This window comes from Schistocerca cancellata, chromosome 3 (genome assembly GCF_023864275.1).
Source record: "Schistocerca cancellata isolate TAMUIC-IGC-003103 chromosome 3, iqSchCanc2.1, whole genome shotgun sequence".
Taxonomy (NCBI): Eukaryota; Metazoa; Arthropoda; class Insecta; order Orthoptera; family Acrididae; genus Schistocerca; species Schistocerca cancellata.
Window position 1 is genome coordinate 55,181,013 of NC_064628.1, and position 16,993 is coordinate 55,198,005.

The window sequence follows — 16,993 nt, forward strand, 5'->3', positions numbered from 1 at the left end:
AAAAGGAAAGATCAAGTTTGAAGTTCGCTACAAATTGAGTTCTATTGACTACCGGCTAAGAGACATGTAAGTAAACCAAAGGCACTATATGGACAATAAAAACGAATCGAATAACCGCTCATAATTACAATTAAGTAAGGGAATATGTACCAAGGATGCATAGAAGAAAAGAAGTGAAAGTAGATTAGGAAAAGGTCAACTCTGTTCTACGAAGAGTTGATGCATTCCAGAATAATTTCAGTTCCTCAGCTAATTGCAGAGGACATGAAACCATTTCTAACAGTAACTGTTATGTTGCAAGTAACTGTTAAATTATTCCCAGGACTGTTGAAGTGAGTGGAAAAACCAATGATCATTAGATTATGAATTGAAATATAACTGTACGTCAAAATGATTTTCGAAATAATTAAATGAACTGTGTTGTGGCTCTTGCATACCGTACATGAAGGTGAAATAAAATTGTTTGTAAGACAATGGTGTTAGGGCGACGACTAATATTACCTATTCCTAATTTACATACCTATAACAGAACAGATATTAGAATAAGGTTCTGTATGGGTACTTGCGTAAATAAACTTTATGTTATCAAAGAGTAAGCGTTTAACTTGTCGTTATTAGTGGTCTGCTTCGGTTTTTTAACTGCAAGATTGAAGATCACAAGTAAATGACATTACAAATAAATAAAATTCCATCCACGTTATTGAATCCTCCAAATTTATGAATGCAATCATTTCAGGAAATTAAAAGAACACCAATGAGAGAGTGTACCGGCCGACGCCGAGCCTTGCGGACGCGACAGCAGCGGTAGCAGCAGTAAAATTTGCTGGTAATTTATGGTTCAAATGGCTCTGAGCACTACGTGACTTAACTTCTGAGGTCATCAGTCGCCTAGAACTTAGAACTAATTAAACCTAACTAACCTAAGGACATCACACACGTCGCTCGGTTCCAGACTGTAGCACCTATAACCGCACGGCCACTCGGGCCGCCCTGGTAATTTAGTTTAGTTTATGTTTCTTTCACGTGCTTCCGCAAAAGAGTGAACTATACATTTGTGTTTTACTGTGTAGACTAGTGATTAGCAAATTACTCTAAGTTTTTGTTTTTGCATGCATATCCTTGTGTAAGGCGGCATCCTAGAGTAATTTTCCCGCCGCCAGACAGCTACATCAGACCACTAAGCTTAAATCTCGTGCTGGTACATAGCATATAGTCTAGACCAGTGCATTTTAGTTTGTATACTTACCTCATGCAATAGCTTTCGAATACGCAGAGTTTCTGGTAACAGGTAACTGTAGATACTTCTACTTCAGTTGAGAAATTTATTTCAGTTCAAGAGTTTGCCGTCTCAGGGCGAAGTGAGAAATCTGAAGAGCAGTTTTTTGTGTCTCTTTATTCTCCTCGTTACATTCTGTGTACGTTCCAAAATCAATAGCACAATTTGAGATCTTATATCTATTTTTACACTCTGCGATATTGCTAGGAACTGTACTTGTTGCGAGCGGATACAAGGAGAATTGGCTGCTGTCCGTAAACAGCTGGATGCAGCGTTAGATATTGTCTGATTCGCAACATCTGACTGGTTCGTCCTCACTCCAGACTGGGTATCAGATAGTAGTGGGTTTTTTAAAAAAAACGCAGTTGATATCCGTTTGATCTATGGCAGCGCCATCTAGCGGGCCAGCCATAGCGCCATCTGGTTTCCCCTTCAAGCTAGACAAGTTTCGTTCTTTGTAGTTTTTTCGTTTGACGCTTATTTCGTGAGATATTTGGCTCGGTCACGATCAGTGGACCACCATGTATAGTTCTAGGCACAGAAAGTTGGTTGAAACCGGACGTTAATGACAACAAAATCCTAAGTTCATATTGGAAGATATATCCTAACGATAGGTTAGTCGCCAATGACGGCGGCGTGTTTATTCAAGTAAACAATTCGATAAAATCTAGCGAGGTTATCACGGGTTCCGATTGTGAATTAATCTGTGTGAAGTTACGTACCAACGATCGATCAAAAATGGTAATCGGATGCTTTTATAGATCGCCTGGGTCAGGAGTTCTAGTGCTAGAGCACTTTAGACAGAACTTTCAGAATATCGTTTGTAATTTTCCCGATAGGGGGTGACTTTATCTTGCCAGGTACAGATTGGGAACGTCGTGCTACCAAAACTGGTGCCAGAGACAGGAATTCCTGTTTCATTGTTCTAGATATCTGGTCTGAAAATTACTTTAAGCAGATAGTTAGAGAACCGACTTGTGAAGGTGACGTCTTAGACCTCCTGCCAACAAACAACTGACCTCAGTTAACGTGAAGGAAGATATCAGCGATCATAAGGCTGTGATAACATCTATGAAAACTAGTCTGACAAAGAATGTTAAGAAAGGTAGGAAATTATTTTTGCTTAACAATAGTGACAGGATACAAATTTCAGAGCATCGGAGCAGTCAGCATCAACTATTTGGTGATGTCGAATATGTGGACAACAAATGGAAAAAATTTCATTGTGCAATATACCATAGACATGTACATTCCCAGTAAGGTCTTAAGGGATGGGAAAGACCCACAGTGGTACAATAGCCGTACCTCACATTCAAGAGAAGTAAAAACCTGGCTGACCCAACTGCTGAACGAAGCGGAAATGACAGTAAGGAGAGCAACGAGAGAAGCGTTCGATGCCATTGAAAGTAAAACTTTTTCAACCGACCTCAGCAAAAACCCTAAGAGGTTTTGGTCGTATGTAAAATCAGTAAGTGGGTCAAAATCATGTATTCATTTACTCAGTAGTCCGCCCCCGGTAGCTGAGTGGTCAGCGCGACAGAATGTCAATCCTAAGGGCCCGGCTTCGATTCCCGGCTGGGTCGGAGATTTTCTCCGCTCACGGACTGGGTGTTGTGTTGTCCTAATCATCATCATTTCATCCCCATCGACGCGCAAGTCGCCGAAGTGGCGTCAAATCGAAAGACTTGCACCCGGCGAACGGCCTACCAACGGGAGGCCCTAGTCATACGACATTATATTATTATTATTATTATTCACTCAGTGATCATACTCGCACCGAAAAGGAATACTATAGAGAAAAGGCCGAAATACTGAATTCGGTATACCAAAATTGTTTCACTGCGTAAGATCGTAACACGGTCCCTCCTTTCCATCGACGTACGAACGTAAAAATAGCAGATATTGAGATAACCGATCGCGGCGTAGAAAAACAACTTCAGGCGCTTAGTAGTGGAAAGGCATCAGTACCACATGACAGATCTATAAGATTCTACAAAGAACATCGTAGATCGCATGAGCACCGAAGGGTACCTAGCAACTGGAAGAGAGCGCAGGTCATTCCCGTTTTTAAGAAGGGCCGTAGGACAGGTGCACACTATTATAGACGTATATCGTTGTTTCAGTCTGTTGTAGAATTTTGGAAATGTTTTATGCTGAAGAATTATGACGTTTTTGGAGAACAAAATTCTCTAAAATTCAAAATTAATTCCGCAAACGGATATTTTGCGTAACTCAGCTCGCTCTGTTCCTCCATGAGATCCGCACTGCCGTAGACGATGGCGCTCCGGTTGATGCTGTGTTCCTTGACTTCAGCAAGGCATTTGACACCATCTCGAAATGCGGTTTAGTGAAAACACACGAGCTTATCTAGTATCGGAGCAGATTTACGACTGGATTCAAGACTTCCTTGCAGACGGAACTCAACACGTCGCTCTTAACGGAACAAAATCGACAGACGTAAAGGTAATATCCGGAGTACCACAGGGAAGCGAGATAGGACCGTTCCTGTTTACAATATATTTAAATGATCTAGTAGAAAGTGTCGGATGCTCTCGAAGGCTATTCGAAGATGATGCGGTTGTCTATAACAGAGTAGCAGCGCCAGAAGATTGTAACGATTTTGCAGAATGACCAGAGAATTGACGAACGGTGCAGGCTCTGGCAGCTGACGCTGAACGTAAATAAATGTAACATATTGCGCATGAATAGGAAAAGAAATCCATTACTGAATGGCTATACTATTGATGACAAACCGCCGGAAACACTATGTGCCGTAAAACATGTAGGAGTAACTATCCGGAACGACCTTGAGTGAAATGACCATATAAAACAAATAGTGGGAAAAGCAGATGACAGACACAGATTCATAGGAAGGATCTTAGGAAATGTAACTCTTCCACGAAGGAAGTGGGTTATAAGGCGATTGTTCGACCCATTCTTGAGTGTTGTTCGTCTATCTGGGATCCCTACTAGATAGTACTGATAGAAGGGATAGAGAAGATCCAACGAAGAGCGGCACGTTTAGTCAAGGGATCGTTTAATCGGCACGAGAGCGTTCCGGAGATGCTGTGCAAAGGCCATCGGCACACGTTACAAGAGAGGCGTTAGGATCACGGTGAGATTGGCTATTGAAACTTCGAGACAACAGTTTCCCGAAAGAGTCGGACAACATATTACTTCCCCTTACATAGGACTCGCGTAATGACCACGAGGAGGAAATTTGCAGAATTAGAGCCAATACAGAGGCTTGCCGACAATCATTCTTCCCATGCAGTATTCGCTAGTGAGACGGGTTTGGAGGGCTCAGTTAGTGGTACAAAAAGTACCCTCCGCCACATACTATTAGGTGGCCTGCGGAGTATGTATGATGTAGATGTATAAATAATATTTTAACAGCGCGAATTGCCAGTGGACGTCGTTTGCAATGAAATAGGGTGTGCAATACATTTCGAATAATGCACATTTATTTATTCATGTCTCTTACAACTTGTCTTGGTTAATTATAATTTCTGATTGTTTATACTGGTACTGTAGAAATGGGTGAGATATTTGAAAGGTGGATACCCTATTTGCCATGACGATTTTACAAGTTTTGGCTATAATTATGAATGAAGTAGCGAACTTGATAAATTTACTCAACGACTGGAATACAGACAACCATATTTTCTGTAAGACGTGTTTGACACCAGAGATGTTAATCAGAGAATGTGTTGTAGCAGTGTGTGTTGGGCTGCCTGGCAGTGTACTTGGTTTAAAAAACATGGAAGCTGGCCTGCCGTATAGTGACGGTAGCAACATTTAAAAAGATTTTGTAATGATATGCTTTGAGTAAAGATATTGAGCAAATGATATTATATTGATGAAAGAACGATAAAAACCAGCTTTTAAGGTAATCCAATTTTTTATATTTGTAATTGTGTAGCTTCTTATTCCTAAAACATTGCGTAATATTGAAGCCTGCTGTAGAAATTTTGTAGTGAAGCACGTGTCATGGTCTTATAGTTGGAACAAGTGTCAAGGGAAGCAATTGTACACAGGAGAGTTATTAAGAAAAGTTTGCTAACTTGTCTACGTGTAAGAAATTTATGAAAAGGCCTATTGTTGTCATGACTTAATGAAGCATAGTTAAACTTGGAATCTTTGTTGTCATTTATCAGTCGTTAAGATTAGTTCCCCATTTATATTTGTACTTTCACGACTCTGTTTGCAAACTCGCATAGCGCATTGTGTACTGAGAAGCATTTTATGAAAATTGACAAGATATCGTCTTGCACTGCACATCGCAAATACACCAAACGACATTTGATTTTTAACAGCCATCGTTATTGCTAATAGCGATAAGCTGCAGAAGAGACGAGCGTTCCGTGCGCACAGACAGGTCAACAAATTTAATTACCATCGAAGTTCACGTCCACTGTAAGGCACAATGATTGTCAGAGTGTATTTTTGAAAATAACGTCATGTCAGTTCAAAGCCTTAATGACAGTATAAGATTTCAGTACAGTGCTATATTGCGAGTTTTCAGTCAGTTTTATCAGACGGTCAGATTCGTTAATTTTTTTATGTTCATTCGATTTGTAATTACACTAACAATTCTGGGACAGTGATAGTTTGCAAGAATAAAGACAGAGATGAGCAATAATCATGGCCAACATTTGAATCTGCGTCATTTGTTTTGCAATCAGACGGGATATGTAAATAATTGAAAACGGATTGCTCTCTCGCAGACGAGTTGTTTGGTGTACCGGCTAGTCTGGCTTTCGCACATTTCTCAGATACCAGCTCTACCTTACGAACACGAGTATTAAAGAATTTTTTTTAGGAAACTTTCATAATGAGTTCTGTGATATAAATAAACAGTGTGTGGTGATAGCGTTTTCTTCCTGACACGGCGAAAATTAAAATAGCGACAATGTCCAGAGACCAATTATTTGATGAAATGTCGTGCAGCATAATTTAATCTATGAAAAGTAGAAAAGTAAACCGTTATTCCAAGACTGAAAGGAGTAATCCAGAGTGTTACGGTTTTTAACATGGCTGTCAATCAGCAACCGTTGCATAATACAAAATTTTGGAAAACACAGCCCTTGGTTGCGAACACAATTAATTTGTAACCTAGGTTTCGGTGTCACAAGGGACACGTCCTTTGGAGAAAATTAAAACTAAATATTACAGCATAATTGTGTTCGCAACTGAAGGCTGTGTTTTTCAAAATTTTGTTTATACAACAGTTGCTGATTGACAGCCATGTTAAAAACCTTAAGATGTTTGCCTGCCCGGGTGTCTAAAGCTGTATCTAAATATAAAGACTTAAAGAAAAAATTGTTAAATACCAGCATGTCCATCTGTTTTAATAAGCAATGTGAACGGAGGGAATTAGTCCCCACTTATTTAAAGGCTTTTATTAACTTCAGAAATCGTAAAAATGATCCTTTCAGCTTCAGGCCTATTGTAAAAAAAATAATTTCTGCTAACATAAAATCGCTTTACGCCAAAAAAGACGCTCTTAATGCAGAGGCTTAAGATCTGTATCTTGAAATTACAAACTTGTGCCATGATTTGTTTAATGTTAATATCGATGTTGTATGGTCACAAATTAATGACTATTTAGAGAATTATAAACAAGATGTTATGTATAGGCATGAAAAGAAAATCAGTAAGTTTTTCTGCCTTTTTCCACCTGAGAGATCTTCCGAAATATTAAAAAAAAGTGACTATGTCTTTCATCACAGAGTTTTAAATAAGACTAATATTAATTTTACATTAGCAGAGACTAGTCTGTTAGAAAAAGGGCTTAAGTATAATGTTAAACAAGATTTGACTAACAAGCAGGTCGTGCAGAATGTCCTTGTAGACCTGAAAACTTGTGTAGATTGCATAAAAATGGATAGTGGTGTGCAAACTAAGATTGCTTATGATGTAACAAATATTTTTAGTAAATGTCAAGCTGCTTCCCCTAATGCCCCATGTAATGGCAAGGCCTTGATTAGAAATGTTAATAAGAAACTTAAAATAATGATGCTCTTATAACGAAAGCTAATAAGGTCTCTTCACTGGTAATTGCATATAATGAAGAAGATATTTCGAAAACCATGTCGTTTTTCGAATAAAATGGTATTTCTGAACTGCAAGTCGATCCTACTCCCTCCCTCCAGAAAGAAATCAGATTAGCTGTGAACAACGCCAATTTCTTGCTTAAGCTATTTCACAAAAAATCACTTATTAATATGAATCCACAACCTCCTAAATTTAGAGCGCAATCCAAGATACATAAGCCAGGCCATCCCATTCGTCCGATTTCGAACAGTCAGAACAGTTCTTATCATGAACTTGCTAGATTTTCTCATGATCGGCTGAAAAAGTCTTTTGTCTTCACTCATTGCTATTCTGTCTTAAATAGTGCTGCTGTAGTTATCAAAGCAGGGGATATAGACTGTGACCAGGCTACTAGATTGTTTTCGTTAGACATAAAATACCTTTACACCAATGTTCCCGTGCAAGAAGCCCTTAAGATTGTGGAGGAAAATCTGCGTAGGTTTAAGAAAGATATCTGTGATGAAGAATTTACAGATTTCATGAATTTGATCACTGTTGTAGTCAAGTACAATTACTTTAACTTTAATGGGCAACTGTTCCAACAAAATGACGGCCTAGCCATGGGGAACCCGTTAGCAGAAATTCTTGCTGATATTTTTATCAATTCGTTAGAGGTGAAATTCTTTGCGTTGTTTTCAGCTATAGATCTGAGCATTTTGTCCTACTGTACATACGTTGACGATATATTAGTAGTCTACAAAGTTCCTCCTGATGGGATCAAGCACATTTTCAATCTGTTTAATGATCTTCATGATAATATCAAGTTCACTTGTGAACTAGAAAATTAAAATCGTCAATTAAATTTCCTCGACCTTACGTTGTCATTAATTGGAAACAGAATTTCCTTCAACATTTTCCGTAAAGAGACACAAACTGATCAAATCGTTCCAGCTTCTTCTACGCATCCAGCCTCTCACAAAAATGCCTTCTTTTTCTCGGCTATTCACAGAGCACTTTTCATTCCCCTCTCGAAAGAAAACTTAAATAATGAGATTAATCTTATTAAAACTGTGGCGGTCAATAATGGTTACGAAACTCGGTTGGTGGATGATATCCTCAGAAAGAAAATTGGCAAGAAGGGTACTACACTTGGTTCTTTCATCAGCGTCCCAGAGGAATCGGAGAAAAAATTCATCTCAATTCCATTTTTAGGTCCAGTGTCATACCAGATTCAAAGGTTGCTTCGGATTAAATACAAATGTAATGTGATATTGCCTTTTCTACAAATAACAACTTGAGAAAAAATGTCATCCATAATTTAAAGTCAACTACTAGCCCTCTGCAGAATTCTGGTGTCTACAAGATTTCATGTGACACTTGCGGTGTCTATTACATTGGTCAAACAGGACGTGCTTTTTCAATTCGCTGTAAAGAACATTTTCTGAGGAAAAACGGTTCGTGTGCCCCTAATTCTTCTTTTGCAGATCACCTGTTAATCACAGGACACTCTCCTAAAGGGGTTGAGATGGTGGAAATTTTGCATATTGGAAAAAAGGGCGTAAACTTAATATTTTTGAGGAGCTGGAAATTTTCAAGCATTTACTTTCGAATGACGGACTTTTCTCAACGAGCAGGTGCAGCTGCACGGAAGAAGTTATTTCAATGGTATAAAGCCGCTGCTTGACGAGATCTAACACTCTGATGTACCAACTACTTCTTGCAGATTCAAAGATACCTTTTCTTTCTATTTTTACGGCACATATACGTAAATTATAAAAAACTTTTTTGGTTATTATAACGTATCTATTATATGCAGGCAGTAATGTCATTTAATGGTTTATTTCGTATATGTCTTCTTTATGCATTTATTCTGGAATTTTTGTACTACAGACAGTCATTCATTAGTTGTATTTTACATCATGCAGTATCCCGCTATTGCAATTACTTCATGTACACCGTTCAGGTGTTGCTTATTTCCCTCTCTGCAGTTACGAGAGATGCTTACAAAATAGCTTGTTTTACCAATTAGCCACTAAATGGCAGTATTGTCTTGAAGTTGTCGCGGCGCACAAGTCACATGATGTTTCAGTTTTGTGTTGACTGTAGCAGAGAACACATGGCAGCCCCTAGTGGTTTGCACCTCTATTGCATTTTATTTTAATTTTGACTATCTGACGCTGTCGGGTATGATCGCAGCTTTCGTATTTTTTGGTACGTTATGCTGTAATATTTAGTTTTAATTTTGTCCGAAGAAGGTGTTTTTGACACCGAAACCTAGGTTACAAATTAACTGTGTTCGTAACTGAGGGCTGTGTTTTTCAAAATTTTGTAATCCAGAGTGTGTTTCTTGCTAATACTAAGAATTTTGGAACCATGTAACTAAGTGAGAAAGGTATCTCAAAATGTAGGATACCTCAGTAGAAGAAGGTACATTGAAGTCACCTTCATTTTGTAACATTTCTCATACCGGGTGACCTCTTGGTGCACAACTGAGCCGGCTGCGAGCAATATGGGAGAGCTACAGTCCATACGTCCCATGTCATTTGTATGTACCGTGAACATTAACGGTCTAATCAAACTGCTTTCAGATAAATCAGACGTTTCTGACGTTTCTGACGATGGCTTTCCATTCAGAACGATGTGCTCCATTGTATTTGTGAGCAAGTCTTTACTCCAACGGCTTTAGTCAGTCACAACACCGAAAGCACTACACTACACTAGGACCTTGACCGCGAAAGGAATTCGGAATTATCACAGTGCGCCATCGACCACTAACCGGTATGCATGATTTCGAGTTCGTCCTAACGAACAAGAAGTTATATTTTAAATTACATTGGCCAACAAAATTGAGGATCACTCTTTCGAAAGACAGCAATCGTCTCCCATGGCGACGCAAAAATTTGAAATTTGGCTAAAAGGTGCCTTTATACACAACTTTGGGCCAAATTTTAAAACTTATGCGTCGCAGCGGGAGGCAATAATGGGATTTAGAAGAAATAATCCTTTGTTTCTTTTGCACAGTGTGATTAAACAGAAACTGTTGACATAACTATGTATGCAATCTTTTGAAATAACAGTGTGATGACGTGTGATTTTAGCTTGTTTGTAACGCAGTCTATTGGAAGAACGATGCGATCCATAGCTTATAAAGCTACTTTTCATTCACAATGAACAGTGAGCAGTGAGAGTTTAGAAATGAATCTCTTCACCGAAGTGACTGTGCTGCGTCACAGCGTAGAGCGCGAAGTACAAATAATGAAGTGAAATGATACGTCCTCTGGTGTGTACCTGCACTACGGACGTGGCCGGGATACCCCTCGTTGTGGGAGAGGCGGCACCACACACACACACACACACACACACAGGTCTAATTACGCGAGACCAGCACGAGACGTGCGCAAACACAGCGCCTCGACCTCGCTATTACCGGCTACAGAATGAGGACCACGCAGTACCCTGCACACGGCCCCAAATTACTGCGGTATAGCCGCCGGCCGACCAGCGATTACTGCGAGGCGCACGTGATTGTTCGGGGCTCCGCATTCAATAGACGCGATCATACAGCACATAATGAACAGCACTTTTCGACGGCATATCGCGTTAAGAACGGAAGGAGTGCCGACGGGAGGCAATTTTATTTGCACGGTATGGACTACGAGTTGTTATCTATCCACAGAAAACGAAATTCATTTCCTGCTAACATTCCGAATGAGAATAAAAAAAAAAACGCTCTACTATAGCACAATTACGTCAATGGATTCTTCCGTCACTTCACGGTATAACCATATCATATTTAAGGATGAAAGCACACGCATCTGTCTATCGAACTCTGGCAATGACAAACAGCAAGGCGAGTCGGGCGAAGCCTTCGTCAACATCGCAACAAGGTCGCGTAAATACGTCCCAGCTTCTTTGTGCTGGCCGGTCGCACACAGCTGTGTTGGGACGTGCGGGCATTCTCAATCGAGTTGGTCGACGGATCACAGTCAGATACCTCGCTGCTCAACTGGACACCTCTGTTGGAGTGCTGACACGCTCGCCCATCATTTGGGGTGCTCAAAGGTGTGTGGCCGCTGGTTTCCTCACCGCCTAACAGATTAAAAAGAGCAACTTCCAACTGTTTGACCCAACGAAGGATGCAGATAGAAGCAGTACGTGGATGATGAGGAGATTACTGATACAACAAGTCCTTGGCTCCGACGGCGACCAGTAGGGTGGTACCACGAAGGCACGCAGACCCTCCCAGTAAGGTGGCGTAAGGCCGTCGCACTGAACAGAGATTATTTTGAAAAATATGGCTTTGTAGCCAAAACAGTGGGGAACAGTATAGTGTACTGAAATCCTGAATAAATTACATTCTATTACCCTTGTTTTACTTTTCTGATGCTCATCTTACAACCTCTTTTAAGATTCACTGCATTCCGTTCAACTGCTCTTTCAAGTCTGACAGAATTACAATGCCATCAGCAAACCGCAAAGTTCTTGCTTCGTCTCCCTGAACTTGAAATATTTCTTCAAATTTTTCCTTCGTTTCCTTTACTGCCGCCTCAGTGCACAGACTGAATAACATCGCAAACAGGCTACAACCCTGTCTCACTCCCTTCTCAACTACTGCTTCTATTTCATGTCTGTTGACTCCGATAGCTGCAGTCTAATTTCTCTATAAGCTGTATAAAATCTTTCGCCTCTTATATTTTATCCCCAGTACCTTCAAAATTTCTGGGAGCATATTTCAGTCAACACTGCCAAAAGCTTACTCTATGTCTGTATATGCTATAAGCGTAGCCTTATCTTTCTTTCACCCACCTCCTGAGATAAGTGGTAGGGTCAGTATTGCCTCGCGTGTTCTAAATCTCTCTGGAACCCAAACTAATCTTCCCCCAAGTCGACTTCTACCAGATTTTCCATTCTTCTGTAAATAATTAATGTCAGTATTTTGTAACCATGACTAATTAAACCGATAGTTCAGTAATATTCTCACCTATCAGCAGCTCCTACCTTTGGAATTATAATATTCTCGTTGAAGCCTGACTGCATAAATAGAAAAATGTCATGAATGCTGCTCACAGGGTGCAATAATTTTTTTATGCTGCCTCGCCCAAAGATATCAATCATTCTGATGGAATGTCGTCTAATCCATAGTCCTCATTTCGCTTAACATCTTTCAATTCTCTGTCAAATTATTCTTTCAGTATTACATCTCATCGTCATCCGCTCTCTCTTCCTTTTCTGTAATACCGTAACGTTCATTATTCCTGTAGAGGTGCCCTCTATGTATTTCTTCCACCTTCCAACTTTCTCTTTCTTCTTTAGTACTGGTTTGCCATCTGAGCTTTTGAAACTCATACAGTTGCTTCTAATTTCTCCAAATCTTTAATCTTCGTATATGCGGTGACTATCTTTCCTCTTGTTATAAATGCTTCCACAAGCTTGCATTTGGTCTGTAGCCATTCGTTCTTAGCCATTTTGTACTTTATCCCATTCTCATTTGTACACGTTTGTATTCACTGCGCCGGCCGTTGTGGCCGAGCGGGTCTAGGCGCTTCAGTCCGGAACAGCGCTGCTGCTACATTCGCAGGTTTGAATCCTGCCTCAGGCATGGATGTGTGTGATGTCCTTAGTTTTGTTAGGTTTAAGTAGTTTCTAAGTCTAGGGGATTGATGACCTCAGATGTTAAGTCCCATAATGCTTAGAGCCATTTGAACCATTTTTTGTATTCCCTGCAAACGGCAGGCCCTCTGGTCTCTTCATGCATTTATTAATGGCTATCAAACCAGGCCAATCTTACATTTCTAAAACCATAATTTGTATACATACAAATTAATGTCATTCCGCTACCGTATTACGCTGTCATGCAAAGTTGGTTCAAAAATGTTCAAATGGCTCTGAGCACTACGGGACTTAACTTCTAAGATCATCAGTCCCCTAGAACTTAGAACTACTTAAACCTAACTAACCTAAGGACATCACATACATCCATGTCCGAGGCAGGATTCGAACCTGCGACCGTAGCGGTAGCGCGGTTCCAGACTGTAGCGCCTAGAACCGCTCGGCCACCCTGGCCGGCGCAAAGTTGGTAATCGGTTGCCGTGTACCGGCATGTATAGGATCAGGAGTAGGATGCATGCAAACCATAATTTTGTTCATTTCACTGTGGAGGTCAACAGAACGTTTGGGCTATGAAGAGGCCAAGTGCCCAAAATACGGTCAGAGTAGGGAGGGAACATCTGGACACTGGGAATTTCGAAGGCCCGACCCATAGCTGGCGGATTTCTCTTTCGATGTCAGGTTTCAGGGGTTACAATAAAGGACGCTTGCTTTTTTACAGTGGCCAAGGGTGGTTTTCTCGCGAAAGTCTAATTTTTGGGCCGGAACGCGCCAGCTCAGCACTACGGCTGTGGTGGTGTTTGATATGTTTTGGAGAAATGGTCGCCGAGCTGCACAGGACAGGGCATAGAAGGGCGCCACATGTAGCACCCCAGGTATCATATTCCGTTGTCGTCCGTCACCAGAAAGCATCCCGCGCATAGTCATAGCGGAGGCTCTGATAGGAGGCTACGCGACTCTTGCTTCGGGAATTGGCTGGAAGGATTCGTATCGGCGCCTACGACGGTGGAGTATGGTTGTGGGAGTGCAGATGAATTTGTTATAAGGCCATAATTGGCGAAAGCTTTCTTATCGTCGGCGCGTGGCCGAGTTTCCGCATAGCGGAGCGGTCACACTCTAGGAGCGGGGCCAGCTGGTTGCTGACCGCGGCAGGAGGCGGTCGCGTACGTTGCCGCATTGCTGCAGAGTAATTTCATCCGCAGTTTCAGTTGTCCGGCCAGCCGGAGAAACATTTAGTTTTTTCGACCTTGTGCTTCGATCGGTCTCCAAGGCGGGGCCCATCTCCATAGCGCTGAGCAGGCCACGACTAGCAGCCGTCATCAGGCATGCCGTCTTGCGACGTAATGTCGGTAATTTACGCAGCTCCGACTTATAGGGTTTCACTTGATTTTCCAGCCACCCAAAAGCGGTGGCATCTGCAGAACCACCTTGTCGCCTTAGGTGATACCGTGGTACTGCACCTTATTATCTATTTCTTTATCGATATTATACATTTCATCTGTCCTCTTTGCTCCCCATCTCGTAGCAGACAAGCATACTAGTTTACGTGCAGTGTTTGTACTATGTTCTTGCCAACAAATGGTTCAAATGGCTCTGAGCACTACGGGACTTAACATCTGAGGTCATCAGTCCCCTAGAACTTAGAACTACTTAAACCTAACTAACCTAAAGACATCAGACACATCCATGCCCAAGGCAGGATTCGAACCTGCGACCGTAGCGGTCGCGCGATTCCAGACTGAGTTCTTGCCAACACCTCTATCAGGTTTGGACTAATTATATGTATGGTTTACGCTCTTATACATGATTGTTCCTTGTACAAATTCATGATCACTTTTGTGTTCCATTTAAAGAAAATAAATGTAATTATAATTTTTAGGACGGTATTTAACTGTTAAACAGTAACACTCACCATAATTCTTCCGCATCATCATTTTTGGAATTAATTTAATGAATAAATTATTTGAGAGGCTAGCCACACCACGTAGGATTTATGTTGGTCCATTTTAAGACTGCGTTACACATCTCGTGCAGACTCAGTATAAACCCATTTGGGTATGATTTGCGTAAAATCGTGATTCTGGCCCCTAACTTACATATCAGTTAAGTGTCCCACAATAGCAAACACGCGCCTAATTATTATTACTTTTGCCTGGTTCATTTGCTGCATTTTTATATTTTCTGCTTCCATCAATTAAATTCAGTGGCTCCTGTTATATCCAAGGATTTCCACTGGGCCTCGTTCTTCTTGTCTATTTCATCCTATACTGCCTTCACTATTGCTTATCCCACAGACGGACCATCAGACCTGTTAGTCAGGTATTTTGATGATTATTTCGTAAGTTGTAGAGAGACCTGTCCCCAGTACTCGGATAGCGGCTTTTCACGCAATGGCCATAGTTTCTAAGAAAATCGATGCTGAAGTTTTATGCATACCTCTTACATCCGTAATGCTAAGTACGTTTCGATCGAGCGAGCGCAGTGCAGGGGGCTAAGGTTTATGGCTACCACAGTGGCGGTAAGGGTTCAGACCTTGCCTTTGTACTTTTTTTCAGTTTCATAGTAAAGAATATCATTAGTCAGTATATGTCATGCAAAATAATTAAAAATAATAATTTCTGCCGGATTGTAATTTCATTCGTTACGGCGAAATTTCTTCAAATGGGTATTCTGTTTGTCACAGAATAGATAACAGAATCATCTCACTCGCTATCGCTTAGTATCCCTTGCTGTGCTACCGCAGAATTCCGGATGGTATTTGTCGCAGAAGCAACCAAAACTCCTCGCATACATTATGAAAGCACGGATTTTTCAGAAGCAGTATTGAAAACTACAGTTCGTTTCGATTCAATAATATTTTTCTTTCTTATATCAACTTCGATGCGTATTTGAACAGTCTTGTGAAACCAGTTGTACTAAATTGATGCAGAATTAAAGAATGCGTTTTTATGAAAACTTCCCTCGAAGTGATTTCTCTAGTGGTCTTTAGAAAGTCGGGAGCATTATTAATTTTTACGCTGAAACTTTAACCTGCCTGTAAAAATAAACGTCGCAGAACGGGCAGACTGGAGTACATTTGGGTGGAATAATTTTTCCTGTGCTGGTGCATGCTCGCCTTTCATCGACAAAGATTTGATTTAAAGTGTCGGCCCTCCCCACGAATCAGATTGTTCAAATGGCTCTGAGCACTATGGGACTTAACATCTGAGGTCATCAGTCCCCTAGAACTTAGAACTACTTAAACTTAACTAACCTAAGGACGTCACACACATCCATGCCCGAGGCAGGATTCGAATCTGTGACCGTAGCGGTCGCGCGGTTCCAGACTGAAGCGCCTAGAACCGCTCGGTCACCGCGGCCGGCCCCACTGATCACTTTCGTGTCCCATGTACGAAATAATGACACATTTAAAAAACTCTTCGTGCAGCACTTTCGTGTACTTCTCTGATTTCGTACAGGTCACAATTAAATTTTTTTAAGTTATGAGTCAAGTGGTCAACTTTGTTTTGAACAATCTGACTAAATTTCCCCGATGGTTATTGCATACATAATAACATGAAACGGAACATCTCATAGCATAATATACTATACTTGGAGTTTACTAGTATACTGTACTGTGAAGGAATGGCTAATCTTGTTCATATCGGTCTTAGTTCCTTGTTCTGCAAGGGTTCTATTGTAAGTAGACTGGTACTTGCAGCCGGTTTGATTGGTAGCACGAGGGCGTGTTGAAAAGTAATGCCTCCGAATTTTTGACGTGAAAACTTAAAGCTTTTTAAATAAAATGAACGTTATTACTATTCTACGTCATTATTCTTCACGTCTACACATTCGTGGCCCTCTGCCACCAGAGGACTCCGAATTGTACCATGTAACATGGCGAAGTGTAACGTAATTACGTCGGTACATCAGAATCAGCGCGTTGAAATCGAGTTTCGAATTCCACTGTCATCGATCGTTCTCCATACAGTCTCGACTTGGTCCCATTCGATTTTTCATCTGTTTCCATAACTTATAGAACACCTTCGAGGACTTCACTTCGATAGTTATGAAGCAGTGCAAGCAGAGGTGAGA